At 39.7% G+C, this 12,884-nt stretch overlaps 1 long non-coding RNA gene across 8 annotated transcripts in view; it reads right to left on the minus strand.

Annotated features, from left to right (window-relative positions):
* Nucleotides 1–667: 667 nt before the first annotated feature.
* Nucleotides 668–12,884, minus strand: part of LOC112819670 (uncharacterized) — a 151,532-nt gene continuing 139,315 nt past the window's right edge. For 7 of the 8 annotated variants that reach the window (XR_012376818.1, XR_012376817.1, XR_012376823.1 and 4 more), the window contains one exon: nt 668–1,262. This is a non-coding gene — a long non-coding RNA (uncharacterized lncRNA). Of the gene's footprint in view, nt 1,263–7,363; nt 7,465–12,884 lie in introns of all 8 variants that reach the window. The other variant, XR_012376824.1, reaches the window with a different exon arrangement.

Consider the following 12,884-nt stretch of genomic DNA (forward strand, 5'->3'; position numbering starts at 1 on the left):
GTCTGTCGATGATATTTAAAAAAAAAAAAGCTGGCACATTTTCCATTCAGATGGACACTACTCAAGACAAAGACATGTCTATCATTACTTCATACATACTAAAATGTGTTACAAACACTACATAATATGTCTAGTATCTATAGTCATTTTCGTGTCTTCACACTGGAAAAATCATGACTTATACCCAGATCAGAAATAAGTTTTTCAAAAAACACCGTACAGTAATTTTGGAGCATAGAGGACAAAACATGAATACTGAAATAGCCAAATTTTCCGACGGAGTCATTGCCTGGGTCTGTTTTGCTCCTATCTCTGCCCTATCTTGGCTCCATGAACAATATTTCCAAGTTTGACCCAAATCTTCCCCTTCCCCACGCTAATAACTCACACAGGATGTCAGGCTCCTAGGGCACAGAAGGTAGAGGCCTATAGAGACAAAAGATGTAATTCACCTACTCACTCTGCAAGAAATGTACAAACACAATATATTTTTTCAACAGACAATCTACACCTAGGAGGGAAAAAAGAATTTAATTCAATTAATTCCAACTCTAATGTGTTAATATCTCTAAAGTCTACCAAATATTTACAGAATCAATAAAATAAATCCTACCTATCAAAGTCCAAAAAAAATGGAATTAAGATGTCCTGAGTTGCCCACATTAGATTGTTTTGTTTTGTTTTTTATTAAAGGGATTTAAAATACTTGTAGAATACACTTATGCATCCATTTGTTTTCTATCTTAGAAACACACTTAATTAAGAGCAGAAGAAAAAAAAAACGGTCCTGAAACTAATTGTAAATCCATTGAAGGCAGGAAACACAACTTACTTGTCTCCCTCATTTTCCCTCCCCTATTTTGTGCAGTGATCCACCCATGGTAAGTACTCAATTAAGTTGAAAAGGCAATGCAGGTTTCAACCCTCACTCATCTGGAGGGCTTGCACAGGTTTAAGAAACAGCTGAGACAAAAAGGATAGGTTCAGTCTTCCCTGATTTCCCTGATTTCCCTGATTTCCCTGATTTCCGGCTAGTGAGGCACACTGTCTTGAAAACTTTGCTGAAGCTTGTGTAACACTGGCATCGTTAACTGTTGGCCACGGTGGCATTCTTAATGTCTTGATTTGTTTGCCTTTTTGCTGATGGTAACAAGATGATTCTCCAACGGTTGTCTTTCCAACAAGAAAATGTGAAAGGTGCTGTGAAGCAGGTATTCAGTGAAGCAGGTATTCAGTCTACCCCTGTCCTACAGACAGTACATCTGTGAACAAAATGGAAACAAATTATTAATCCAAGCCTTTCTAAGAACAACTTTTCAGAAGTACAACAGTTGGTCTCCCGCTGATCACTAAAGTTGTTTAGCTCAACCTTTCAATACAACCAGGATCTTTTATGGTAATCATGTTGGTTCAAGTTTTGTTTCCCTACCTTAAATAATGACTTTGAAATCCATGCCACCCCAGATGCAGACCCAAGCCCAATAAAATCAGAAACACCAGGTGTCTGCACATTTTGAAAACAAAGTTTCCCTGTCCAGGTAAGGAACCTGTATTTTCTTCCCTCAGCTCCATAGACAGGAATAAAACCCCTCCCAAAGTTCCAAGCCCTATCCCTTCCTGAAGAGTAAAGTCCATGCCTGTATCCCATTGTGGTGCCGCAAAGCTGCTGGCTGGGAACCACCAGATGCAGACAGCCTCCTGTAGTGAAGCAATCTGGCCAGGCAGGAGCACTCTTCAGTCAGCAAAGGCTCTGAACTAACCAGGTGAGTAAAAGAGGGACTCATAATCCCTTCAAACATCACTTCCAGCAACCGAAGCCCCGTGAGAGCAACACAGACAGATACAGGTAGGCCCCACCTGAGGCTTTTCAGTCATACTCATGTCATGTACATGTACACTACTAATACCATCTTAGAACAGGAAAGAAAAGCACCTTGGCAAAAAACATTTCTATTCATTCACATGCTCAAGGGCTCTTTCTCTCTGAAATGTCTCACTGCAGACCCACGGCAATTGAGATTTAAAGCCAACAAACTCACAAGTAAGCTTGGCCTTAACACACTTATTTATTAATTTACTTTATTTATTTGGGTTTTTAAAAAAACAGGCCAAAAGTATATGTGTTTAAAATGCCTTCAGCTCTATCCGAGTTCTCAGTGGCTTGGCCTACCTATTGCTGTGGGAACGGGGGTTGGTTATTTAAGGAGAGGGAACTTTGCTCTCTGTGAGTGGGCAAGTTTCCTAGGCTCTCTCTTTTGCCACCCCACCCCCTCCTTGCCTGTCTCAGGGGATCAGGGATCCTCACCCTGCTGAGGCCCAGCTTGGAAAGAAAGAACACAGGAGCTTCAACTAATCTTGAATCTTGAATCTTGTTTGCCCAGCCTCTTCTATCCCACCCATGTCTGTGAGCCCAGGTCTGGTGTGAGTGTAGGAAGATGCCTACAGCAGGGGATCCTGGAAGTGTACTGAACTGGAGTAGGACTTTTCCTTCCCATGGTACACTGAGCAGTAGAGGTGGTGAGGGGTGAAGGAGTCATGCTGCTGAATTCTGGTTGGCATTCCCCCCTTGTGCAAGATGGGGAGGCTGCAGATGGGGCAGCCTCTGCTTGGTTTGGTTGTGAGATAAACCTGGAGAAGCAGCACAGTTATCCCACTGCATTATTTGAGCAAAACACTGCTGTAAGTAACTTATGTTGTTGTCTTTTGTCAAATACAATTGGTTTGGTTTAAAAAAAAAAAAATACAACACCCTTCAGCTCATGAACAAAAATGTCATACTACACAAGCATTTAAAATTGACCTGGAATTGTTTTAGGTTCTTCCTTCTCTATCCATTATATCAAACTTGTCACTGACGCCTCTTCTTAATTTGAAATGTCTTTTGCAGCCCCCTTTTCTTCTGAATTTCTACTAAATCCTCCCCACCCCTTTGACAAGGCCTGTTCTCCTCAGCCTGGACTATGACAGGCTCCTAGCTATGCCTACGTCTCCTATGCTGTAGTCTCCACTCCTTCCAAGTGATGCTACCTCCACAGGGCCTCCACTTCAGCCATTCATTCGAGGTTCCATCTGAGGTGGGGCCCCTGAAGGATCTACTTAAGAGGCTCAGCACATCTGTGACCTTCAGTGCATCTTCATCAGGCAGGCAGAAGAGAAGCAACCTCAGCCCACCACATAGCAGGAATGGTATTCCTTTCTTGGCCACAAATGCACTGAATCACACTGAGTTTACTCTGCACAGCTTCATCATCGTTCCTCCATTTCCCTAACTCCACACATGTTGGCTCAATCTCCGGAACTGGCTTTTGCCCTGACTAGGTTTCCTTTCTCCTTCAAGACCTTGTGCCTTGCCCTGAACTTCAATCTGCTTGACTAGGGCCCTGACACTACCCTTCCCCAGATTCTATTCCAGAACTCCAGCTGCCAGCTGGAATCCAGCTATGATGAGATTGCCCAACTTCCATGGCACCACCATTCCTGATGCAATCTCACCTGCTATCTATATTCTAGTTAACCAGATCTCCTGATGAATTGGATCTCCTCAGATCCAACACTTCCTCTTGTTCACTGAGGCCTAGACTGCTGGCTAGCCCTAGTGCAGCCAGGCTCCCAATCCCTGATAACACCTAGTCTTGACTTCTCTTGTTCCCTGGCAACCTATGTTGCTGAGATCCTGCATAGGAATCCCATATTCCCAGCCTAGACAAATTCTACGTAAGAGGCTAGTTTTTGTAATATCTACAATGTCTTTATAATTTATTTATTCATTCATTCAGTTAGTCAGCAATTTATTAATTTATCCTCCCTTCATTCCATAAAAACTTAAAGAATTAACATTAACTTAGTTAAAAAAAAAAATCTTACCTGACTACCTACAACTTAACCCCTGCCTGATTCTTGAAGTATCCCACTTTCCTATTCCACTTCATTCCCTAGTCTCCAAAAGGAAGTCTCTGCTTCTGGCACATAGGTTCACTGACCTCTAAGCTCATTATGAATCTTTGTTCACTCCCTCTTTTCTGCCTTCTTAATCAGTTCCTTTAAACCTTTGGCACCTCACTTGTGACATGATCTAGAAAGTCTTCCCCAAGAAACAAATCCACAGTGACTTATCCCTTATCTGGATTCTTCTGGAGTAATCAATAACACATAGTTCAAGTACTTCAGTTTTCACTAAATGTTTCCTATACATTAGCTCCCCAGACAATTAGTTCTTTGAAAACTGGGATAAAGGCCATGTCCTGTATTCGTTATAGTGCCTTCTAGAGCAAAGTTCCACTTCTGCTTCTCCCCACCCTTACTCCACTCCCCAAACCCATGCTCATGAAGGAAAAGAGGAAAGGAGACTGAATCAAGTTACTGGAATCAACTAAACCTCTTAATAGGGGCTGGAGCTTTGGGTGTATGGAGAAAAAAGGTTAAAGTTTTGACTTCTGTAGGCTGTGACCTCTTTGGAGTTCATCTCTTGGGATTCTCTCTCTTTAGATTGCTTCTCTCTACTTCCACGTGGCCAGTGAGGTAAAACAGGTCTAGAACTGCCTCCCACTTGGGAGATGCTTCCCAATAACCTTTACCCAAGATAAGGTTTAGGGTGAGCTAATTAGACCAGCTCTAACTTCAACTTTTATCTTTCTTTTTCTTGGTTTTCTCCTGCCTCAACCAGCCACTAGTAAAGTAGGACCTAGAGAGTTGGACCCAGGAAAAAGGACCAAGGACATCTATCTGTGTGCAAGACACAATATTTCCAAGCAGCTCCATGTGGACAGCTGAGTTCATCAGAGACTGCATTAGGGTTGGGGGTTGGGGGTTGGGCAGCACCTAGGTAACAAGAGTATATGTATATGTACTTGAGGTCTATTCTGTGCTTATCTCCTCCTGTGGACCCAGAAGATACCAAAGTAAGGATCTGTGGGTCCTTCTCAAAAGATATTCCCAATCCTTGTTAATTAATTTTTCTATAGTAAATATCTAAACTTTATCAGTATAGACCAAGAAGGGGCATCTGGCTGGCTCAGTCAGTAGGGCATGCATGATCTCAGGATCATGAGTTTGAGTCCCATGTTGGCCTGGAACCTACTTAAAAAGAATAAATTAAAAAGAAAAAAAAGAATTGACCAAGAATTCTAAGAAACTCTGAAGTTCAGAGTCAGGATTGTTTATGATTTATGTATTGAGTACATGCTTCACTAAATTTAGAGCAATTTTATTTCTATAAAGCCATCTCTCTATGAACTCATCTCTTACAACATAGATCTCTTGAGTTTGAGATCTTTTTGAGTGAGGATGCAAGCAAGACAAATCCCAAGGATTTTGCAAGGCTTTCTGCCAAAGATTAAAGCCAGTGGACCTCTTGTATTATGAAATTTTGAATTAGCATTTGTAGATGAACAGAGCCCACTGAAGAATCATGTAATATTCATGATGTCTCACATATTAAAGTAATTAAAATATATCATACACATACTATATACATGTGTTTGTGTGTGTGTATATATATATATACACACATATATATAACCTTGATATGCTACTTGGAAAGAAATGTATAATGGATGTAGGCGTATCCCAAAGTCATGAGATCATTCATCACTTGTCTAAGTCTGTGGTCAAAACTCCATTTTGAAACAATGTCGTTAATTAGCATGGGATGCAGAGACTGCCAACTGTCCCTAATATCCCACCCTCCCCTTTTTCCTTTATTAATAGAACCCCTGAATTTTGAGAAGTACATGGCCACAAAAATATATGTTCAGACCTTCCTGGCAGATAGGTATAGCTAGTAGAATGTGAGTAGAAGTTTGAAGTGCAATATCTAGGAAATGCCTTTACAAAGAACGATTATAAGGGCCTCTGGCTGGCTCAGATGGTTAAGCAACTGCCTTCGGCTCAGGTCATGATCCCAGGGTTTTGGGATCAAGCCCTGTGTCAGGCTCCCCACTCAGTGGGGAGTCGGCTTCTCCCTCTGCCCCTCCAAACTGCCCCCGCTTGTGCGCACGCACGCATTCTGTCTCTCTCAAATAAGTAAATAAAATCTTTTAAAAAAGGACAAGAATGATTATGTACTTTGGACATGTGAATGAAGCCAACACCCAGGAATAGCTGAGTAATAAGATAGAAGTTTACTTTTCCCTTACTCAACAGTATAAGCAAAAGCAGTCCAGGGTTGATATGGTATCTCCAGGATGTCAGGGAGCTCCCCCTAGCTTGTTTGAGCCACTATATTTTGGAATCTCTTAACCAAAACATACGCTAGGCCCCTGTAGCAAATATAGCACTGTAATTCTAGCTCTGACACTTATTACCTATCAAAACTTGGATAAATTATTTAAACTCTATGAATTTGTTTCTGTCTATACCTACCTCATAGATTGTTAGCAACATGAGACTATCCTTTTTTTTTTTTGCTTCCCACTATATCCCCAGCTTCTAGCACAGTGTCTTCACATAGAAAGAATTCAATAAAAAATAATTATTATTTCTGTTCCTGTTGATATGCCAAATCTCAACACATAATGCCATACCTTAACAACTAACCATTAGGTTCTTCCAATAAAGATCTGAATAATGCAACTAATCAACATGGTGTGCATTAGAGTGATCACATTTTCTGACCCAAATCTTAGAAAACCTAGTCTGACAAAAGGTTTTTTCTTACTTGTGAATTTATTTATATGAAAATTCTTATACATTAAACCATTGGCTGTCAACTTAATAACTGACTTTACTTTTAAAAATTATCTGCTTAAGGGGCACCTGGGTGGCTCAATCCCTAGGCATCTACCTTCAGCTCGGGTCATGATCCCAGGGTCCTGGAATCGAGCCCCAAGTTGGGCTCCCTGCTCGGCAGGGGATCGGCTTCTTCCTCTCCCACTCACACTTCCTCTGCTTGTGTTCCTGCTCTATCTCTCTCTCTGTCAAATAAATAAATAAAATGTTTTTAAAAAATTATCTGCTTAAATTGGGCATCCCTGGAAAGTCAAAGGCACATAGCCCCAACATTAATGGTTCTGCTCCCTCTAGTTTTTTTACAAGGTTCCACTGTGCATGCAGATGACGGGGGGTGAGGGGGAAACAACCCTGATTTTTATAACACGTTTAGGGTTGTGAATGTGTATTGCAGTATTTCAGAATCTCAAGAAAAATCATTCTTATGTTTTCCCAAAGGAAGATGGGCACTTCTTGCTTCTGCAAAAATAGCATGGATGGTGCAGGTAAAATAAAGCTGTAAACAACACCTCATCTTGCCCCCATTCCCACCAATAAAGAAAGAATAAACTCGGGGAAAAAAAATAGCATGAATGAGAGAGTTTTCAGTAAAACACATTTTTTTTTCTATTGAAGAGCACTTAATAAACACACACACCTGGCTGCTTTCACTTCTCCACGAGTGCCACCCATTTGCCAGTCATCGGAGTAATTCAGTCTGATCTGTTAAGGTGATGGATCTTGACAAACTGTGTAAGCCTGTCATTAAGGGGAGGATAGATTACAGTCTCTATGCAGGACATTATAGTGCTTACATTTCTCATCCATACAGCCTGTGAAACATACAGCGGAACGCAAGATGAAAGTAAAACTGAACATGGCCTTAACTGCTACTCTCTCCAGGGAATGATAAGAGCTGGTGACCAATCCACACTTTCTATCATATATATATATATAAAACCTCTCACAAAGGACACAAAGATTATGCACAAAACTGACTATTCAGTAATTTAAGTCTAACTTCAGGCCTGTGCTTCCACTTTTAAAATATTATTCTTTCCTCTTTCACCCTACCTATATATAGTCATTTTGCTTCTCTATAACTTTTTACTTATGCACTTAAAATCCTCATCTAGAATGGGGATTATATCAAGAGTGAAATTTGTTAGTTAGGTGAATTGAAGAAGATGAGTCTGAATTAATAAAAAGTGTAAAGTATGGGCTGTTGTCCAAAAGATCATGATAATAACAACAGCTGATGTTTTGAGAGTTGACTACACGAAAATCAGTAGGCTGAACACTTTACATGCGTTATCTCATTGATTCTTCATAAAAGTCCTAGAGCAGGTATTATCATCCCATTTTTACAAATTAGAAAATAAAACCTGAGAGATATTAAGTAATTTGCCTAAGTCCATGTAGCTAATGAGTTACAAAAATACTTTCAAACTTGAGTTTGCCGGGCTCCAAAGCTCATGTTCTTTATCACCACATCAAACTGCTGGGTGTTTCCTTCAATCAATAATAATAATGATAAAGCAATATTTCAGATTAGCTTAACAAAACTCTAAAGTGTGGAAGAATACTGCTTTAGTGAAGAAATGAGAAGTGTTTGAAATCAGCTCACCAATTATTTTAGGAAGATAGTTATTACCTGCCATTTATGGAGTATGTACTTCACATCAGACACTTTCTATACATTTAATCTAATCCTCACAGCAGTCCCATGAATTAGGTAAACTATCTCCCTTTTATACGTGATGGAAAAGATACTCAGAAAAGCCAAGTAATTTGCCCAAGGTCACATAGATAGAAAGTGGCACCGTCCTTGCACTATGCCTTTTCCCACACGACCTCCTTACCTCTCTTGCAAAGCCTTTCTCTAGAGTGCTTGAAAAGCTTGCTTTATAAAACAATAGTGCCATCCCCCTTTAATTGTACTTAATACTATTTATTAGCTCAGCAAAGCTTTAATTCAGAGACAATGCAAAAGTAAACTTTAACCCAGCCCTGCTCTCATTATCATAAATTCCAAATTTAGTGAGGTCCACATTAATGGGTTTTACTGTATATAGAAAAGAGTTTAATAGTCACTTAGCCCTCCTCTATCTCCATTAACAAAGGTAAAAAGCCACACAAAGGTAAAGGAAGGAAGAACAGTGACCTTAAAACTAAAACAGATAAGAAGTGTCTGTAATTTGTACTTCAGCAAAAAATCATAATACATATGCCAGTAAAACAATACAGTACACACATATGCCAATATGTAACAACAAATTCAACTCTACAATTTTAAGTGCCTATTCATCAATTAAAGAAAATTAATCCTAATCAGATGTTCATATTAAGGAATATAGCCATAGCAAATCGGCAATAATAATTAAAAGTCCATTTCAAATCTCTTTGGTGAGCAGGGAAATGATCTAACACAGCCAGGCTGCCCTAGTCCTTTCGGCAGCATTGCATAAATGTGCACATTAAGTGAAAATTCCTGGATGTTTAACATGGTCATCTTTGCTACTCACACTGCACTTGTTTCTAATGAAGACATGCTGCCATGTGCACCATGAATGGGGAAAATGTACAAGTTGTGACAGTTAAGCACATGTCTGATCTGAGAGTCAAGTCCTTAATACACAGAATTTTCCCACCTAGGTCATCACAGTGTTACAAAGATTCCAAACAAACCCTACCCGCTTTGGACTGAGCTACTTGAAGCAAGCTACTCTGGTTGCATCATGTTTTGTTTTGTTTTGTTTTCTTTAGGTCAGCTTGTAAATGAACTGTTACATGGCTCTCTCAAGGCAAAAGAAATAGCCTTGGGATAGAAGCAAAACAATCCAGATGAGAGACAGCCCCCCTAGTCTTTCAGGCCCAATGCTGTGAGGTGGGTAGTGGAACCCGATTTAAGATCATTGGTAGTTTGGTTAGACTCAGCAGGCCCCATGCTTCCTGGTGATAGTCAAGGCTAAAGGGGGTCGGTGTGCTGAGCCATTTTGAAGGAGAGGTTTGCAGTCCTGGACACCCAGAGTGAACTAATCTCCCATTGCTACACTACATGAAGTATAAAAGTATAAACTTCCTACCACAGGAATGGAAATTAATACAAATATCTGAGACTGCCATAACTCTGATAATCCTCTATCTTGTGTTGCTTGGTTGGTTTGCAAAACAGGCTCACCAAAGTATTACCTCAGGATTCAGTCTTTCACTTTCACTTTTGATTCTCTTGGCCAGAGCATTATAACTATGACTATTTCTTTTACAGTCTATTTCAATTTCAAGTCACTGGAAGGCATTACTGGAGAGAATATGGAGTCTCATTCTCTGAGCTTTTCAAAGTCAGAGCAAGAAAACAACATCCTTCCTGGATAAACTCTGAGCTCTCTCAAAATCCTCCCCATTCTGAGTCTCTGATCACTACTAATCAATTAAATCTTATGAGACAGCCAGCAATTCCAGTTCTAAGAATCTTTCCTACGGAAATACTAGCACAAGTTCACAAAAATAAAAACAGTACCATATTCACTGCAACACTATTTATAATCTCAGAAGTGTGAAAGGATCTAAATGGCCAGCAGTTGAGGAATGGTTTATTAAAGACCACTTAAACTAAAGAACACTGTGCAGCCATTAAAAATAATAATACAGGTTTCCACTTACTGATATAAAAATGAGTTAGTGGAAAAAGGAAGGTATAGAACAAAATGTATAGTGTTACTATTTTTGGAAAAAATATAGCTGTGTATGTATACAAATAAATGTATATAGAGAGAGACTATATGAAACAAAAATATCTGTTTTAGAGAGCTATAGGTATAAATATATAGCTATGTATATTTCTGTTACATTACATTCAGGTAAAAATATTTCTATTATATACTTATACATACATTTGCATATGCATAGAAAAATCAGAAGAATTCATCAGCTTGGGCTGCTAATAACAAAATATCATAGACTGAGTGACTGAAACAACAGACATATATTTCTCACAGTTGTGGAAGCTGGGAAGTCCAAGAGCAAGGTGCTGACAGATTTAGTTCTTAGTAAGCGCTGCTTCCTGGCTTATAGACAGCAACTTTTTTCCTGTCCTCAAAGGTACAGAAACAGAAAGAGAGAGGCCAAGCCTCTGGAAAATGAAATTGGGAAAGAAGACTAACTTTCTATTTGTACACTGTTTATTTATTTAGGTTTCTAAGCAATTCCCTTCAAATTGAGACTCTCTTCTTCTCCCGGGTTGTAATCAAATTAAGAAGTAATACAAAAATAAAACAAATGAGAAGCTAGAATATATCCATCATTACTGACTGAGACCAGGGTAGAGGGGGTAAAAGCCAAACAAGCCTAGCTGTCCTCACTACAGAATTAGTCCATGTCCCCAGTGCTGGGCTAGGGTAGGCTCCCAGCCTCAGATAGAATGTAAGCTCCTGCTAGGGAGGCCCTTCTCCAAATAGGAGGAAGGTGGCAGTAGGCTAAGCTGGACCACTTATTCCAAATTTACCAATTAGGTAAGTCACTCTCTCCTTCTAGGGCAGAATGAAGAGTACAGTCTTGAGAAAGTAGTGCCTATGGTGGCTAAATCTAGACTACAACAGGTGAAAGTGTGAAAGAGGGAATGGTGAGAAAGCAAAGAGAAGAAAGAAGTCAACAAGAAAGAAAGGAAATAGAGTAGGGAATACAGGGAAGGATTTTTCTTTCTTTTTTTTAAGGAAGAGGCCAACAAAATGTCAAATGTAGAAAGTGGAAGAGGCAAAATCATTTACAGCAAGAGTCTAAGCACATTGACAGCATTACGAACACAAGTGAGGTGAATCCTTACTGAGACATGAATGAAAGGGAAGGGACAGGAGAAGTCACAGAGATTTGAGGCAGAGATGAAGGAAGGGAAGTTGAGTTCACAGCATGGTACCAGTTTTGTGAAAGGGTAAAAAGAATCTAGGGCTAACGTCAGGCAACAAAAATTAAACTTGCAAGGTGCCACAGGGCCTGGTTGTGCTAAAGTCCTGACAAAATTCAGCAGAACCAAGACCCACTTGTAAATGTTATATCATACTGTGAAACTTCTGAGAAATAGTGATTTATTATTTATAAGACATCGCTATCTAAGCAATATATAAATATAGATAGATACTCTCTATATCATTCAACATTGTTCATCATAACATTAGTTGATTCACATGCTCGTCTCTGGGAACCCTAAGGAAGAAAGTTTTTCATAAATAATAGTGGTTTTAAGCTTGACTGGCCCTGTGCAATTTTTCATCACAATTCTGGCTACCATTACAACCGTATTTCCCAAATCACAATGCAGTATAAAGTAAAATCAAACAGAAAGAAGAAGAAATTGGTGGAAAAATTCATAGTCTAAAAGTCTGGCTCCATACTTTTGACTGATAGAAACTAAAAGCTCTGCACTGGAGATGTTTCTGTATTCCCACTGATCTATTTTCATGCCATGGTATCAATGGCCATAGAAGTTCTGGCAAACTGATTCTTCCGGTAAACTGATTTCTGTGAGCTAATAAAAGAAGGAAAGCTGTGTATCTTTCAATAGTCCCCAAAGTTATTTTTTTTTAATCAGGGTTTAAAGCTATGTTCCGAGTCTCCATTCCTCTGTGTGATTTAGCTTTACAACCAGTTGCCCCCTCTTAACAGCTTTTGAGGTCATTCGGGTTTTGCCAAATGTGTGCCGCAGCCCCCTGCTTGGGCTCCTCTACTGCTATTAAAGTCATACTGCATGGGGTTCAGTGTGAGAGCTGTCGCCAGAAAGGATCCATAAGGCTGATTATCAGGCAGATCAGCCTCCTCAAGTCCAGTATCTCCACAGAGGGCTTCCAGTTCTGCTTCTGCAGTGTCGCTTCACTGTCCCCAGGATAAAGTGAGCCATCTTCACTGCTGACACTAGACGCAACTGAGATTGGTTCTTCTGACAGAGATTAGTGGGCAGCAATGAATCTTTCACTTGGGGCAGAAATAGGATTTTATTTAAGAAAATAACCATACATAATTGGGCTTCTGTCACCTTAAATTTTAATGGTGAAAGTAATATGGAGGCTTCTGGTACTGTAAATTATGGCTTTCAGAAGCTTCACACTGAATCTTTCAATTATTCTCTATAAGTACTTTCTCAAAGCATGTGCCACCATGACACTGATATCACAATTCAAATCTAAATT

The sequence above is a fragment of the Callorhinus ursinus genome, unplaced genomic scaffold (genome assembly GCF_003265705.2).
Source record: "Callorhinus ursinus isolate GAN/ISIS: 27379988/994484 unplaced genomic scaffold, GSC_fseal_2.0 scaffold3, whole genome shotgun sequence".
NCBI lineage: Eukaryota > Metazoa > Chordata > Mammalia > Carnivora > Otariidae > Callorhinus > Callorhinus ursinus.